At 38.2% G+C, this 18,836-nt stretch overlaps 1 protein-coding gene across 3 annotated transcripts in view; it reads left to right on the forward strand.

The window, feature by feature from the left end:
• Positions 1-18,836, forward strand: part of CYFIP2 (cytoplasmic FMR1 interacting protein 2) — a 136,041-nt gene that overhangs the window by 848 nt on the left and 116,357 nt on the right. The window contains exon 1 of one of the 3 annotated variants that reach the window (XM_074291922.1): positions 11,331-11,469. The exons of the other annotated variants lie outside the window; for them this stretch is intronic. The gene's annotated coding sequence lies outside the window, so the exon portion shown is untranslated. Of the gene's footprint in view, positions 1-11,330; positions 11,470-18,836 lie in introns of those variants that run through there. 3 annotated transcript variants of the gene reach the window in all.

Consider the following 18,836-nt stretch of genomic DNA (forward strand, 5'->3'; position numbering starts at 1 on the left):
CTTGTCCCCCTCCCTCTGCCCTTTCCATTGGTGGCCCTTAGATTTATGATGAATTGCTGGATTTGAGGGGAACGTGGGAGCTTGAGCTGGGATTCTGGGAGGAGCAAAGGACACAGGGAGGATTCAGGAGAGAGCTGAAGAACCACAGAATGTCACAGCTCGGGGACTTAAGACAGGAAGACTGCTGTCACCATAAGGTGTCAGGCGCTCATTGGCTCCTCCCAGTCAATGGCCTTCTGGGGTGGGTAGGAAAATAAATCTAGGAAACTAGGCTCTTACTACCTGGTGATAAAGGTCAAGATCTTCTGCCTAACATTCAAGACCTTCCCCAACCTCGAACCATCCTCGATTTCTTTTCTTGTCTCACATTTCTCCCCTGAGAGAATTCTGTGCTCCAGCCAAAGAGGACAAATTCCAGAGACAAACTGAGCTCTCTGTGAATCTGAAGCACCTTGGTTCTCACGCTGTTTCCCCCGTTTGGAATGTCTCTCTTTTTAATTGCTGTATTTTTAGCCAGGCTTTAAAACCCAACTCAATTTCCCCCTCCTAGGATGTCTTCAGTTTTGCTCCTTTCGTCAAAGAATTTCCCCCTTGACACTCAGGGAGTATTTTGTTTAGTACTCCTAGAAACAGGTATCATGTAATACTGTGTTTAACAGCTATTTTTGCTGAGGTTTGATTCCTTCTAAATATCCACTATAGTCATTGTCAATCCTGTTGAAAACCTTAGCTTAAAAAGGCCAAGGTCTCCCACTGCATCCAGGGCCATTTCCAGTCCTCCTGATTTATACCTGGCCACTGGATCTAGATGGCTCTGGAGGGGAAAGTGAGGCAGGTGCCCTTGCACAGCTCTCCCTCACTTAAGTCCAACTTACTTGCATGTCATGGCATCGTCTCCCAGATGTCATAGTCCTTTTTGAGAGTGAAGAATAAACAACAATCTCTGTGAGTAAAGCTGATTGAAAACTGGAATAGGTCACTTGGAAAACTTCCTTCCTTCCTTCTTTCCTTCTTTCTTTTTCTCCTTTCTTTCCCTTCCTCTGTTGACATAGGATATCATGCCCTTATCTATTGATGCCCTTAAAACCACTTTTTTCCTTTTCTTTTGGATCTCTGAATGAGTACATATCTATGGCTACACACACACACACACACACACACACACACACACATATACACACACACATGTGTGGGCACACGTACACATATGATGTTGAATTGTGCAGAGCCACTATGTGAGGGAATATTATGCAGAAATATCTTGAATTTTCAGGGAGAAGTTTATATGTATGTAACTAGATGACTAGAGATTGAGTGGGCCGCCAGAATCAAGTGAATGAAAAGATGAACAGAGTACAAGTGTAGACCATGCTTGTGGCCAATCAGCTCACTTCATGGAGACTCAGTTTCCTCAAGTAGGGTCAGTGTCCTCACAAATACCTGGAAAATGCTGAAAAATTATCAGCTTTCCCCCAAAAGTGATTTGGCCTATATTGTACCACTGAGAACCAGGGAGTAAAAAGGCCTTTTTCTTCTTTAACCTACTTTCTAACACCATATCTACTGGTACTATTTACTGGTGCTATGTGACTTTTCTATGGCAAATAGCAGCCTCCACCCAAGTCTGGGGCACACTGGTGTCACTTTCCCTTAACTACCTCATACTGGTGTGCCTTTTAGTTCTGTGGATCTGAATCTGTTCTTGGGAAGTTATTCAAAGACAATCAAAGTTTGGGAGACTAGAAAGAATTAGAAATATCACTTATAGGGAAGTACCAGAGAGCATTTAATCCTTGGACCAAATGGTGTGTGGTTGGCAGTTTGTTTTCTTTACTCCTAATCACCTCTACCACCTGCCAGCATTTACTGACCTCGTGCTCAGTCACTTTTCTGACCTCTAAATTCTATTCAGAAAAGTCTTTGCTAAAGTCTTTTACTTGAATGCATGTGTGTGCATGACACATATGTATAAAAAACTGCCCATTACTTCTTCCAGAGGTATTTGTCCCAGTCATTTACAAGCTGTATGGCCTGAAACACATGACCTGGGCTTCAGGAAAACTGGGGGTGGAGTGGGGATAGACTAAAGTGATTTAAGTCGCTCTAAATCTTATGATTCTGTGATAGAGTTTTAAGCAAAAAAAAAAAAAATGAAACTCCAATAGTAAAATAATAATAATAACAAGTAATAGATTGTTTTGGTGGGGTATAGAAGTGGATGTGAGGGTGAAACATTAGAAGACTAGTCCATTGAGGGAGTATATGTGGTGAGGGGGGTGGAGAGAGAGAAAGAGAGAGAGAGAGACAAAGAGGGAGAGAGCAAGTGCAAGAGACAGAGACAGAAGCACAGAGAGAGAGAGATGGAGAGAGAGAGAGAGAGAGAGAGAGAGAGAGAGAGAGAGAGAGAGAGAGAGCAAGTGCAAGAGACAGAGAGAGACAGAGACAGAAGCACAGAGAGAGAGATATGGAGAGAGAGAGAGAGAGAGAGAGAGAGAGAGAGAGAGAGAGAGAGAGAGAGAGAGAGAGAGAGACAAAGAGGGAGAGAGAAAGTGCAAGAGACAGAGACAGAAGCACAAAGAGAGAGAGATGGAGAGAGAGAGAGAGAGAGAGAGAGAGAGAGAGAGAGAGAGAGAGAGAGAGAGAGAGAGAGAGAGAGAGAGCGCAAGTGCAAGAGACAGAGACAGAAGCACAAAGAGAGAGATGCAGAGAGAGAGAGAGAGAGAGAGAGAGAGAGAGAGAGAGAGAGAGAGAGAGAGAGAGAGAGAGAGAGAGAGAGAGAGAGAGAGAGAGGGAGGGAGCAAGTGCAAGAGATAGAGAGAGAGAGAGAGAGAGAGAGAGAGAGAGAGAGAGAGAGAGAGAGAGAGAGAGCACCAAGATTTATTTTCATTCTTCAAGATTTTACTAAGTGCCCAGCACCTAATTGTGTGAGGTTATGAACTGAATTTGATCTCTCCCCCCCAAAATTTGATATTTTTACTTGTTGCTGTCCTGCACAGGACCTAGCTTTCAGGCAGAAGGAAATAGGGCAGTGTTACTGCTTATAAAGCTGGGTGCCATTGGCCAGCTCTGAACGCTGAGACTCCTGCCTGGCAGCATTAGCTTTCCCCTTCTTTAAGCTCTCTCCCCTTCTCTAAGCTCTTTTATTATATTTCCTGTCCAGTTCTGACTGGCTCCACAGGCACCCAAGCCTTCCTGCATGATACATGCTGGAAAGCAGAAGGGCAAAAACTTGTTCTATGTCATAGGTTAAGCTTGCTTAATTGTCAGGATTGAATACAAATCAAATAAACCTGAGGTTTTAGGGTGGAGGAGCCATTTAAGACCACAGACTATCTCAAAGAAAGAAAAAGAACAGGAAAAAATAAAAGACTGGAAGGGGGGAGGTAAAGGAAAAGAGGGAGCAGATACAGAACACAATATGTCTTCTTAATAATTCATATCCCCACTGTGCTCATTCATTGGGAGGCTCCATTTCCCATAGAACACTTTTCCTGTGTTCCTAACACTGACCAGCAAGCAAAATTAGGTAAGAAATAAAGCAGGCTGCTCATTAACATTGGGAACAGCTCTTCTAAAATTAGCACAGGGCACAAATTGACATTTATCAACCTCCAGCTTTGAAGATTTGGCACAATCTCAAAGAGTGTCCTGGGGACCACTGTTGGCTGCAGAGGACTCCACTAGGTGGCCTTAAAACTGGTGATTTTAGTCATAATGGTGATACCGTGAAGATATCTCTGTTTTAGTGTGATTTAACTTTTTATTTTTATGTAATAACACCAGGAATCGGTCCGCCCCATTGATATATTAAGAGAGGCATGATATCTAGGAATAGGTGGCTAGACAAACTACTGGGTCAGATGATATCTGTAGGATCAGATTCAATTCTAGAAAGAACATTTGGGGGATATTATTGATAAACAAGAGGAGATGAAAATTAGAGATTCTCTGGTAAGACAGAGGTGATTGAACATCACTTAAGAATTGATGTTATTTATTTAGCCTGGAGGGGAAAAAAGGCTTTAATAATAATAACTAGCATTTATATAATGATTTAAACTGTTATGGGAGAAATATCTCCCCTCTGAGTTCAAATGGTAGGTAATTGCTGCCAAATATATGTTTACCATAATGCAGAAATTATGGGGGTAAAAACCTGGGTTTTATTATTATGCCCAAGCATAGGTTCAGACTTGAGAGGAAACTGGAACAATCATTAGGATTCAATAAGGTTTCTCATAGGCAAAATTATATCAGAATAACAAAAATAATTCTTTTAAATTTTGTATTCCTATATATTCCTCATATGGCCATAAAAGTTAAATAGAAGATCTATAATTTTATACTTCCTTCAATGTCTTAAAAGTTGAACAAAGTCTTAATCTCATACATTCCTTAAGGAAGCAGACTTTTTCGAACAAACTTTCTAAGTAAGTCAGGTTACAGACTCAACTACATTTAGAGGATTCACAAATAGACTGAGGGAGAAGAGAATTTGTTGCCAAGAAATCAGGGACTTGAGATTTTTCTTCTGGCTTCTCAACAAGGAATGCTTAGAGCCTTTAAGTAAATTTTTACATCCTATGGGATAGTTCTTATTCAAGAGAGGTCATATTTTTTTAAAAAAGACTTTTAGTTAACCAAAATTTATAGGAGAAATGGCTCTGAATCCCAAATTATACAAGGAAATAAATTCCCATAACAAAGCAATACAAGGCACTGCATAAATATCATCTAATCAAATAATTCACACAAAAATTCTGAGAGGTAACTGCTATTATTACTCCCTTTTTCATAATTGAGGAAACTGAGGCAGACAGAAATTAAGTGATTTGGTCAGGGTTACATAGCTAGTAAGTGTATGAGGCTACATTTGAACTCAGGTCTTTCTTACTCCAGATCCTATACTCAACCTACTGTGACACCTCTTTGTATTCAAGACTTTGAGGGGCTATCACTTGTTCTGTTTGGCCAGAGGGTGGTACTAGGAACTTTGAGGTGAAGTTTAAAAAAAAAAAAAAAAAAAAAAAAAAAAAAAAAGGTAGATTTAGATTTGACGTAAAGACAAAACTTTCTTAACAATCAGAGCTGTCCAGAGGTGTTATAGGCTGTCTCTGGAGATGGGGTTTTTCCCTCATCCAAAGGTCTTCAAACGGAGGCTAGATAACAATTTGAGATTATAAGGGGAATTCTTGTTCTGTTCCAGAATCCTTTATTGGGGTTTTGTGATTCTATGTCTCATCTAAATTGTGTTGTAGGGAAAATATTAGATTTGGGTTCAATTGGCCTCTCAGAGCCTCAATTTTTTCTTCTCTGTCAAACGGGACAATAATACTTATATCACCTAACTCATACGACCATAACATTTAGGACTGGAATAGTAACAACAACTATCAGCAATTATATGGTGCTTGATGGTTTGCAAAACTCATCTAGTCCAACTTTTTATTTTCAGTATTCTCATTTGATCCTCATAATAATTGTAGGAAGTGCTATTATTATCTTCATTTTTCAGATGAAGAAATTAAGGCACAAAGAGTTTAATGGAATCCCTCAGTGTCACACAACTAGTAAAATGTCTGACTTCAAAGTTCTCCTGACATCAAGGGTCATTCCCACTAGAAGTAGCTAGAGATGATTTAGGCCCATGGTTGAAAAATTCTTATGACTAAGAAACATCATAAGCCATAGGGTTCCATGTAAATGTAATCTGTTATGCATCTTCTCATTCTTAGTAGCAGAACTTTCTTTAGAGGACTATACTTTGAATTGCAAGGCCTTATGCCTTTAATCAGTGACTAAGGAAGATGTTACCAAAAAATTGTGACTATATTTTTCTTTCCAGGTGGTTTTTAAATGATAGAATAGGAAATCCTGTGGCCTGGATTGGGAAGAGTCAGGAGATAGAGGTTCTAGGATTGACTATCTCCTGTGGGACTTTGACCATTCACTTTTCTCTCTGGACCTCAGTTTCCCAAACTGTAAAGTGAAGGAATGGAGTAGATAAACTGTAAAATCCCTTTCAATTTCTATGTGGAATGGTGCAATGATCTTTCATGTAGTACATCCAGTCATCCATCCATCCATCCACTGATCCATTCATCCAAACCCTCACTACTTATTAACACTAACACATAAAGCTGGATCATAGGATTTAAGGTTAGAAAGAATCTCAAATATCATCAATTATAAGGACATAACATATTTAGATCATTCAGTCTATCTCTTCTTTTTGTAAATAAGGAAAAATTAAGACCATGGAAGTGAGGTGAGGTAAGGTGAGGTGACTTTTCTCAGGTCATTTAGAAAACAGAAGAGAGCCAGGCTTTGGATCTCGTTGATATTGTTTTCTTTGATAGTATTGTTCCCCAACACTTCTTCTGCCCTTCCCCAATATATAATATATATCCTATTAGGATAAACATTGCTCCTTTGTGTCTACTTTTTCCTTCAAGACTATTCTTCATGTTCATTTTACCCCAACTTCACTTGGTTATAGTTATTAGGTGCCAGAGGGATGCTTACAGTTTGATTTACCATGGACTTCTTCCTCCCAAGAATAGTTTTGCTGGGAAGCTTTTATTTTCTTTTTTTTCCAGTGACAGCTGTGGAGCAAATGGGTTCTTTGATGCCCTCCAAGCAGCCTAATGACATAGTAGTATTGGCCACAGTTTTCCACCTCTGCTGAGGCTTCCTTTCATGACCTAAAATGTCTGAATCACAGAATCTTTTCTGAGCTCATCTCTGGTTTGGGCTGTATAGAAGCATTGTGGGGGTTCCTGGAGAAGCTAGCTTCAATAAATAAGGAAGTTAATTTTCTCTGAGGCTTGGATGAGAAGAAATGGCAAAGGGAACATGGGTCAGGAATGACTTTTATGGAGAGGTAAGACTTTAACTAGATCTTGGAAGAAGGATTGAAATTTAAATAGACAGAGAAGAGGGGAGGAAAACATTCCAGAGCTGAGAAAGCCATGTAAGCAAAGACTGAGGCAATTCTCACATTTCAAAGCATAGAACAGAAGGTCAGGAAGGAATTTTCCCCCCTGTATGCTCAATGTTATGCAATCAACAAGAGAGATTCAGAGAACATTTTGCTACTTGCAAAAGTGCTAGGCAAAAAAAAAAAAAAAAAAGTAACCTTGGCTTTTGTTTGTGTAGGACTAATGAATAGAGTAGTAAGATGGGGTCCCAGGATTTTCCCATCACTAGTTATATAATTAACATGCTAGGTGACCTTAGGCCAGCCCCAGAATCTCTGTTTTCAGTTCTTCCCTTTCCAAAATGGAACTGGTTTTATTTGCTACCTGCCTGTTCTATGAAATTGTGAGGATGAGATCATGTCTGTAAAGCAAAGAGTCTTAAACAGAAAAATACTACCGAAATAGAAATGATGATGACAATATTCCTAAATGTTAGAACCATTTGGACAGATGCCCTTCCATTCCTCAAGAGACTATTTATTAATTGCATACTGTACATTGATCTAAAAAGAAGGATTGTGGCTTGTACCACTGAGCGACTGAGGGACTGAAAGGGACTTTGTGATTCAGAAATTCTAAAATGGCTTTTGGAAAAATCTTGGGTATAGAAAGATATTTCAACATTCAGTATGTGCCTGTGGAACGCCTATCCGAATATGAAGATTTGAGAGATTAACTCCCCATCCTCAGCCATTACTTAGAGTTCTGTAATGGACCTGTGTGGAACGGTATCCAGTTCCTGGTTCCCAGGTGCCAGAAGAGCATGGATTGGATGGGTATCATTCATTGCTAGGGGTGATTTGAGGATCTACCTTTGCCTGGGGATTGGTTTCAAGTGGGGGTGGTTTGGATTCTTGTTATGCAATGCTCTGAAAAGCTGACACTAATTAAGCTGGGGTTCAAGGGAACTGGAAAGTAAACATGACTTTGTAGAAATATCTGAGAGAAAACCAACTGATTTGGGGAAAGGGAGTGGGGGGGTGTGGAGTGTTCTTATAATTAATCATCCTCTGATCATTCATGTTGTCCACTAGGCAACTTTCATGAGTCTAGCATTTAAAGATAGGTATGAGTGAAACAATAACTGACTTGAAACAAAATCCAGGGTTGGGGTTCAAATAACATACTGTGGGCAATGTAGCATCTTCTAGTTCCTTAAAAGGGCTCTTGTCTCCTTAACAAATTTGATGCTTCCAACCTATAGGGAACTTAGAAAAAGGCAGAGAAGAAAGACAAATTTAATAGCTACTCTCTTGTCTGCACACAGTTTAAATTCATGCCCCTCCATCATTCATTCATTCATGCATGCATGCATTCCTTCAAACAAGCATTTACCAAGTGCAATGCATTGTGGGGAATGTAAAGATAAATAAGACAGTCTTTTTATTCAAGTAAGCTCTGTGTCTGTCTTTGAGGGAAACATCCCACAAATGTTCTTTCAAACTGAATTTAAATCCTATTGTCTTAGCACTAGAATTTCAGTGCCTCGAATAGAGACCACATTTCTATTCCTTTTTTTATCTCTCATAGCACGTACAACCAGGCTGTGTGCACAGACCAGTCATTTACCAGCACATGTGTCAGCATCCCAGTTCTGCCACTTCCACCTTTGTGGAGCCTAGGAAGACCACTCTAAACTATGAAAGTTTGGGCTGACTCTTTTCTTGCTCCCCTTCCTCCTCTTAAATTAGTGGATAGAATTGCAAACATCCTTAATTGCTGCCTGATGCCTTTCATATAGCACTCTCCCCAGAAATCCAGCAAACATTTAAGTAACTATTTTGAACAAGGGACTTGCATTATGCAAGGTACTGAGAATATTATACAAAGACAAAGAAGAATAGACTCTACCTTCAGGAACTTATAGTCTAATAACAGAAAAGGAAAATGATCAATGATGGTGAGGATGTGGGAATATCGGGACATTAATGCACTGTTGGTAGAATTATAAACTTGTCCAACCATTCTGGAAAACAATTTGGAACTATGCCCAAAGGGTCATAAAATGGTGCATATCCTTTGACCTAGTAATACCACTACTAGGACTTTATCCCAAAGATATTTTAAAAAATGTATGCACAAAAATATTAATAGCAACTCTTTTTGTGATGACAAAGAATTGGAAATTGAGGGGATGCAATTAATTGGTAAATGACTGAACAAGTTGTGGTATATGACTGTGATGGAGTACTACTGTACTATAAGAAATGGTGAGCAGAGGGGCAGCAGGTGGGGCAGTGGATAGAGCACCAACCCTGAATTCAGGAGGACCAGAGTTCGGATCTGGTCTCAGACACTTAACACTTCCTAGCTATGTGACCCTGGGCAAGTAACTTAACCCCAGCCTTTAAAAAAAAAAAAAATGGTGAGCAGGATGATTTCAGAAAAAACTGGGAAGATTTATATAAATGATACAAAGTGAAGTGAAGCAGAACCAGCAGAACATTGTGCACAGTAACAGCAATAATATAAGAATGATCAATGTTGAAAGACTTTGCTATTCTGATCAATACAATGATCCAAGATAGTCTCAAAGGACTAACAATGAAAAATGCTATCTCCAAAGAGAGAACTTATGGATTCTGAGTGCAGATTGAAACATATTTTTTTCACTTTCTTTATTTTTCTTGCTTTTTATATTTTGGCAACTTCACTATGGAATATGGAAACATGTCTTGCATGATTTCTCATGTATAATTATTATCATATTTCTTATCTTTTCAATGAGTGAGGGAGGGGCAGACAGAGAATTCAGAAATCAAAATTTAAAAAATATAAAGAATGCCAAAAATAAATAATTATTTTTTAAATCTGGAACCTCTGATCTGCCTCTTAAAAGATTACTGACCCTTATAGTAAGTTTAAGAAATAAGTATTGAGTAGACAATTTTCTAATATGCTATGAAAGAAACTATGTCCTTATTAAGACCAATCTTGGCAGGGTATTTAAAGTCCAAAGCAGATTACTAAAGTTTTCGAGGGCATTGGACCTGCAGAAGAAAAAAAACAGGTACATAACTGAATTGTGAGGCTCATCTTGAAGACTTTTTGAAATCTATCCAAAGATTCTTTGGGATATCTGTGGACCTATAATAAAGTTAAGAAACTTTATTAGAGATGTAATAGGAAATCATTGAAGATTATTTCAATTGGAGAGTGATATGGTTAGATCTGTGTTTCAGGAATATCAATTTGGCAACTGTGTGGAGGATGAACTTGAGTGGGGAGATACTTGAGATAGGGAGCTTCAAATATAAGTAGCAGAAACCTTAGAATGATCAGAGTAGGTTATAAATTTTAATATCTGACCACAGAAAAGAGCTGGATGTTCAGATTCTTATCAATATTGAGGCAAATTGACAACTCTAATTGTTCCTTAAGATACCCTTTTTAAAACCAATAAACCTGTATTTTGGTTAGTGGTGGACCCAACAAGCATTTAGAATCACAGCAGCAGAAAATTTAGAGAAGGAATCTGAGAGATGTTTTAGGTGAACAACCTCATGTCTTTTTTGTGTGTGGTGGACTGTTAAGGTGCCAATAGCAAATGTGAATGCAGGATATGAGGGAATCACCGGGGATTACCATCAAGTAATTCTTAGTACTGTGACACTGCTCTTCCTTCCTCCCTCCTTTCCTCCCTCTTTTCTCTCTCTCTCTTTCTCTCTCTCTCTCTCTCTCTCTCTCTCTCTCTCTCTCTCTCTCTCTCTCTCTCTCTCTCTCTCTCTCTCTCTCTCTCTCTCTCTCTCTCTCTCTCCTCTCTCTCTCTCTCTCTCTCTCTCTCTCTCTCTCTCTCTCTCTCTCTCTCTCTCTCTCTCTCTCTCTCTCTCTCTCTCTCTCTCTCTCTCTCTCTCTCTCCTCTCTCTCTCTCCTCCCTCTCCCTCTCTCTCTCTTTTTGCCTCTGTCTTTCCCTCTATCTTTATGTCTCTCTTTTTGTGTCCTTTTTCACATAAATGACTGTATAACATTCACATTTACACACACACACACACATCTATTATCAACAACAAGGTCCCTCTCCTGACAGCAACACAGGAAGCAGCTAAGAAAGTTAATAACAGAATGGGGAGCCCACTTGCAGCACTTCTTAATCCTCCATCCTACTACGAATGCTGCTCTGGGCTGGTTTCTCCTTTGAGATTCAGATAGCAGCACTTTCAGTGCCCTTCCCTGACCAGGTGTTAGAATAGAAGGCTGAGGGAGGAAGGGTGGAGAGAATGGGTGTGGTATTCTGATCTTCGTGGTAGGTGAAAAAGAACAACAATGATCAGCTGAGCAGCCTTAGCCCCACCTTCAGTCCCTTTCGGGCAAAAGAGAATTGAGATCAGCTAATATTTGGCAGTAGAGAAGATCTGTCCTTGGTCAGAAACCTTGATAGTAATGCTGAGAGGGAGTTTCAAAATTTTGAGGCCTGCTTTGCACAACAGCCTATCTACTCCCATATCCCCTTCCCCTACCAGGTCACACGGCTAAAAGAAGCTAAAGGGAGGTCAGTGCAAAAGATTTTTTTATTTAAGAGAAAAATGTAGGCTTGTGCCCAGTTTGCTTATCCCCTTTGGAGTGGGGGACCTTGGACTTGGGTTTTTTAAGCATAAGTCTTTAACAGGTTTTAGTTTGATTGAGGCAACAGGCTAGGTAAAGAAATAAGGCAGAGAATGGCTTAAAAAAAAAAAATCGAGAAGAGCAATAGGGTTTCTGGCCAAAATACAAACAATTGTTATTTACATTCATTCTGAGCCAGCCTGGGCCCAAATAGGTACCTAGTAGTTCTAGGCTAGGATATATTATTGATCAAACAGTGGGAGCCAGAGTGATTTGGATTTAAGGTTTGGTTCTAGTCCACGAACTCTAACAATCTGGCTTAAAGGATAAAGATCTGGCCTCAGGGCAGGAAGATAACTTCAAATCTTGCTTGGCTGATATTAGTTGTCCGTGTTCTTATCCTATGTAACTTCTGCTAAGTCTATGCAACTAAGACTAACCTGCAGAGAAGACACTGCTTTCTACTGAGAGTTTCTTACTGCATAGAAATCACAGATCATGAGTCCTTAATGTTTAGTGTTTTGTCTTAAATCTGTATCTTGTGATTTCTTTGACATTCCCTCTGCGGAAACACCCTCCCCCAGGACAACTCAGCAACTCTTCTGTAATTTAGTTTTCATGAGTTGTTTTCTGGGCACTAAGGGTTTCTGATAGTGAGTGTCAGAGACAGGAACTGGGCCTAAATCTTCATCACTCCAAGGCTGCCCCTCACTATGTGACTCTCTTTCCCTGAGCGCTTCTTGGTAGACAATACTTAGATTGAAATGAGAGATGCAATTTTAGAACTTGATGTAGGAATTAAAAAAACTGATTGGGCTAGACTGCTTCCATCATCCTTTGATAAGAAAAGTTCACTTTCATTCTAAGTGAGAATTGGATTACCTAAGTTAAACAATGAACCTATATCAAGCCCCAAAGTTCATAAAAAACAACCAAGAATTATTTATAAACCAGATAGCTTGCTTCTCAGTCCATTCTGTCCTGCTAGATTGATTCACATTGGATTTTCATGGCAAAAGTTTCTATCTGTCTGGCTAAGGAGGAAACTTGGTTCTGCCATTAGCTATGTGAACTTGATTAAATTATTTTGCTATTCTGGGCCACATCTAAAAAATGAGTGGTTTAGAGTAGATTACTTCTCAGATCCTTTCCACCTCAGACATATTGCATTCTAAGGTCCTTTTCAACTTGGACATTCTACATTGTAAGGTATTTTCTAGCACTTAAAGCCAATATTTATTCTAGTTTAATATTCTATGTTCTAAGGTCACATTCCCTAAGACTCCTTAGAATTCTAAAATTCTGTGTTCCAAATTTTCTTTTAGCTCCAACAGTATATATGTTCCTTGTTCTAAGGCAGTGGCTTTCAAACTTCTCAGAAATTCTAAGTTCTTAAAAATCATTGAGGATACTCCAAAAAAATTTTTTTGAGTTATATCTATCAATATTTGTTGTATTAGAAATTTAAGCATCTTAGCATCATTATGAAAAATAATTTTGACCCCACTGGAGACTTTTAGGGTCCCCAAAACCAAACTTTGAGAACTTCTGTTCTACAGTAATTTCTAACAATTAAGTACTAGGTCTTTTAGCTGTTAGGTTCTAGGTTCATTCCTAATTTTAATATAAGGCTAGTTCCTTTCCAATCTTGACACGCTATATTATATGTTAAAGAATTCCTTCACCCTGAATTCTATAGTTGATTAGCTCAGAGCACTTTTCTCTCTTCTAGCCTAGAGACTTCTCATCACAGGACTTTTTCTGGCTAGATTGGGGAAGCCCCATCCATAGACCATCTGTGGTAAAAATTAAAAAAAAAAAAAAAAAAAAAAAAAAAACTGTTATAGAGAAGAAGCATTTGGGCCCCTTCCTCTGGTACCTCCCTTTGGTTCAAGTCTTGTGAGACAGGAAGTTGCCCAGAGGAGCAATGTGGGTGTGCCTTGCTGTCATTGATTGTGGCACCTGTTCAATGAAAACTCGGTTTCTTTCCACCCTAAGCCTTTGAAGCAGAGGACATCTGAGGCTGTATCTAGTTGGAAAGTGAACTCAGAGTTTGCTAGTAGAGCTATACTTTCTTTTGGGGAAGAATTAGAAATTGAAGAGATTTATCATCTTCCTAATTGCTTTTCTAAATTGCTTAATGATTTACAAGACATTTTCTTTACTACAAGCCTATAAGGGAGGTAGAACATATGTAAATATATCTCTGTTTTCCAGATGAGGAAACAGAGTCATAGGCCTTATACAACTTGGCTCAGGTTACATAGCTAGTGAATATCTGAGCTGGAACTTTATTTAGACATCTATCAAACCATCCACCAAACACTTATTTTGTTCCAGATGCTGGAGATACAAAGGAAAGGGAACAAGCATTTATTAAGCATCTATGTGTCGGTGAAATATACTATCACAACAAACCTGTGAGGTAGATACTATTATTATCCCTGTTTTTAGGTAAGGAAACTGAGGCAAAGAGTAAGTATATGAGCTAGAGTTACAAAGCCAGTGAGTCTTTGAAACAAGATGGTTAGAGTGATAGAACACTGGGACTTGGAGTAAGGAGGAACTAAGTACAGATATGACCCTAGACATTTCCTAGATGTGTGATCCTGGGCAAATCAGTTACCTCATTTCCATTATCTACAAAATAAGTTGAAGAAAGCAACAGCAAACCTCAGTATTTTCGTCAAGAAAACCTCAAGAAGTAGTGACAGAGTTGGACACAATTTCCTGAGTTTAGACCTAGTACAATTTTTAAAAAATGAAACAGTTTCTGCCCTCAAGGAACTTAATGTTCAATTGTTGGAGGAAAGGTGCAGATTATGTAAAATGACAGTTAAATACAAAATATGCACAATGTGGATACAAAGTAATTTACAGGGAAATGGCACTTAGATTTTAGGGAATGTCAGCTAAGGATCAAGCTGGTTTATTGGAAGATAATGGGATGTGATAGTAGTGAGGAGAGAGGGCATACCAGTCATGGCAGAAAGCCTCTGCAGTCAAAGAGGTGAAGAAATAGATTGTTTGGGGGGAGAGGTGAATAGTGAAGGGAGCTAATTTGGCCAGACTTAATGAGGGGGAGTCATGAGAAAAAAGCCTACAAAGGAAGGCTAGATCCAGACTGTTATCTTGTTATTCTTGCTATTATTGTTGTTGTTTGTCCTTGGTTCTTGAAGAGGATCATTACATCAGGGAGGTGATAGCATGACATGCCAGTGAATTGGGTTTAAGTGAAGGCGGGCTGTGTAAGGTCCTATAAAAGTCAAAGAAACAAGTTTGCTTTCTCTTTTAGAGAAAAAAGGAAGTTTCTGGAGCTTTTCAAATGGGCAATAATATGGTCACCCCTGTACTTTTGGCATATCAATTTGTCAACTTTATGGAGGATATATTAGAGAGCCATGAGATGGGATGCATGAAAACTAATAGCCTGGACAAGAGGTGATGAGGATCTGAATTCAAGTGGTGACTGAATAGAGAGAAGGTCTTAAGCTTGGTTCTTTTGACTCCAAGGCCAGTGTTCTTTGCACCGTGCAACTTATCACTACATCATTTATGTATAGATGGATACTTTATATGCTATGTAACTGTGCATACCTGGAATTCAGATAATTTTGTAACGAATGAGCACAGTGGGATTATTAGACATTTGATCAAGAATAGCATATCATTATTTCACAAAATAAGAACTCCTAGTTTCTCATCCCACCTGTGCCATTATCTGAGGTAAGTAATTTTCCTTCCCTGGACTTCATTTTCTTCACCTATAAAAAGAGATAATTAGATTAGATAAGCCCAACAGCCCTTTCCACCTTTAACAGTTTTTGTATCTGTAGCATCTCTAGGGCTATCTCCCTGTAACATGTTCTCCACTGTTGGCTTCCTGGGAAATGAGCATCCCCAAGGTCTGTGGGTCTACATTCCTAAAACTGTAATTTACAAGCTGCCACTAATATTTTTATTTTTAATAGTGAGACAGAGAACATAATAGCACAAAGCAAAGGTATTTACTGAGGTGTCATTATAAGAACAATAGAAACCACTAGGTAAAAAGCACTAGCCTGAAAAGTCAGAAAGATCTGGGTTCAAATCCAACCTCAGTCATTTCCTAGATGTGACCCTGGACAAGCCTATTAAACTCTTTTGGCATCAGTTTCCTCATTTGTCAAAAGTAAATTATTATATCTCCTATGTTGAAGGGTGATTGTGAATATCAAATAAAACACATGTATGCATGTACATGTGTACAGTTCTTTGAAGGTGATATAAATGTATATGCGTATACATATATACAAATATGTGTGCATACATATATACACATGTGTGTATATACATATATGCTAGCCATTATTATTTCAAACCATTCCACCCATAAACATGGCACCTACTTTTTCACAAATACACACAACATTACTAGGATGAATGGGGACATCTATGGAGTAAATTATTAAAGAGACATATACTTATGGAACACATGTGACCAAGACAGCTCTGATGCCGCAGATCCTGATATCCTTTTTTTATGATATCCTCATCTTCTCCTCTGTATATATCATCTTTGCTTGCCATGTCATTATGATGGTCTCCCCAGGCTTTTTCCCAACTAGATAAGGTCTTCTAGGCAAGTAGTTCCACTGGAAGATGCCAGGACTGATAGGGAGGAGTAAGGAAAAAGAATCCCCTTCCTTCCAGTGGGCAATGTTATTCCATTTCAAGAACTGAGTTCTTCTTCGATAGGTGGCTCATTTCTCAACTGTGAGAGTTCATATTTGTCACAGCTGTCTCCTGACAACTGAATCCAAAGAACTGTTTCTTGCTTTTTAAAGAGGTACTAGGGTAGGGCTAATTCTTTAACTATCAATGTCTAGCCTGCTTTTCAATTCTATCAAGTTTGAAAGAAAGATTTCTTTGCACTTTATAAAGGAGTAACAAAATGTTGGTACTTCTATGCATTTCTTTTAATATTACATCACAGGCAAGGAACTGGAAACTGAGTGGATAGCCATCAGTTGGAGAATGGCTGAATATGTTATGGTATATGAATTTGGTGGAATATTATTGTTGTATGAGAAATGATCAGCAGGATGATTTCAGAGGCCTGGAGAGAGTGAAGTGAGTAGAACCAAGAGAACATTGTACATAGCAACAACAAGATTATATGATGATCAATTGTGTTGGATGTAGCTCTTGTCAACAGCAAGGGTGGTTCAAGCTAGTTCCAATGGTCTTGTGATGAAGAGAATCATCTGCACCTAAAGAGAGGACTGTGGGAATTGAGTGTGGATCACAACATAATCTTTTCACATTTTTTTATTATCGTTGTTTGCTTTCATTTTGTTTTCTTTCTTTTTTTTTCCCTTTTTGATCTGATTTTTCTTGTGCAGCATGATAATTGTAGAAATATGTAGAGAAGAATTGCACACATTTAACATATATTGGATTATGTGCCATCTGGGAGAAAGGGAAGGGAGTGAGAAAAATAAATTTGGAGCACAAGGTTTTGTAATGGTGAATATAAAAAACTATTATGCATGCGTTTTGAAAATAATAACCTTTGTAAAAATGAAATAAAAATAATATCACATCACAGGAAAGACAAATACCTAAAGAGCAAACACAAAACAATAAGAGAACAAAATGTCATTAAAGAAATATGAACAAAAGATCATGGGTGTTCAAAGGAGAGAAACTCATATTTGGTTGCAATAAAAATAAATTTTACATAGGAAGATATATTCCATCTAGATGTTAGCTGGCACCTAGGTGGTATAGTGAATAGATCACTGGCCCCAGAGTCAAAAAGCTGTTGTTCAGTCATGTCTGATTCTACGTTAACAGCAATAACAGTGTCCATTCTGCAAAGTTGCTGATGCTTCCTTCTCCAGAATATTTCCATTTTACATAAGATAAACTGAGGCAAATAGGAGTAAAATGACTTGCTCTGGATTACACAGCTATTAAGTGTTTGAGACTGGAATTTAACTCAGAAAGATGAGTCTTCCTGACTTCAGGCCCAGCACTCTATCCACTGCATCACTTATGCCCTGAAGTCATAGTGGCTTGAATTCAAGCCTCAGACACCTAATAATTATATGACACTGGGCATGTAACTTAAGCCCTGTTTGCCTCAGTTTCTTGTAAAATATGGCTTATAATAGCACTTATTTTCAAATGAGATAATAATTGTAAAAGCACTTAGCAAAATGACTAATACATATTAAGCAATACATATATACATATGCATATGTGTATCTGTGTGTATGTTAGTATTTGATGAAAGGAGTTAGAGTTGAGTTTGGGAGAATATTCTAGGCCAAGGAAATTATGAATAAAACCACAGAGATGGGAGGAAAGGGAATCACTAATAAGTGATTAAGTCTGGTTAGAGTTTAAGATATATGGAAGGGAATAAGTTTGGAAAAATAAATTAGGGCCACAACATGAATGCTTAATGAGTTAGGACTTAATTTGGCGAATAATGAGGAGTCATTGAAAAGCTTTGAGTGACATGATCACAGCTGCACTTCAGAAAGATTATTGTGCCTAGAAGTTCAGTTTCTAACTAACAAATCAATGAATTGAATAAAATCATCTTGGCACCTTTAAAAGAATTTAAAAACTCAGATACAATCCAGGTAAAAGAAAAAAAGAAAGCAGGAGTGATTACCAGAAAATCTGGGTTCTATGGAAGGTGAATATAATGGAATATTATTGCACCATAAGGAAAATGTGTATCAACTGATGCAAAGGGAAAAATGAGCAGAGGTAGAACAATTTATGTAGTGACTATAATACAAAGAAAGACAGCTTTGAAGGACTTAAGAATTAGATCAATAAAGTAATAAGTCACAACTCCAGAAGAGTGATTCTGAAAAAAAGCATGTTTCCCCCCTATTGATAGAGAAGGGATGGATGGACTGTAGGTACAGAATGAGACATGCATTTTTAGACATGACCACAATAGGCATTTATTTTGTTTGACTATGCTTACTTGTTACAAGGGAGAGCTTTTATTTGGGGGGCAAGAAGAGTTTGGAGGGAATAGGAGGAGTTGAAGAGATTTTTAAAAGAAGAAAGAATACAATGAAACTTTCAAAAAGGAATTTCAAAAGGAGATGCACAAAAGAAAGGCAGTGTTTATACTATCCTATTAAATATAATATATAAGTCAGTACAAAATAGATTTACAGTTTTACACATAAACATCTTTTTTTGTCCCTTGATTATTGAAATTTCCATGTTTGTCAGATTTATAATTTTTTAAAAATGTTAAAGATCAATTCTTTTTCTAATTCTGTTTCTTATAAGAGTGTT

This window comes from Sminthopsis crassicaudata, chromosome 2 (genome assembly GCF_048593235.1).
Source record: "Sminthopsis crassicaudata isolate SCR6 chromosome 2, ASM4859323v1, whole genome shotgun sequence".
Classification (NCBI taxonomy): domain Eukaryota; kingdom Metazoa; phylum Chordata; class Mammalia; order Dasyuromorphia; family Dasyuridae; genus Sminthopsis; species Sminthopsis crassicaudata.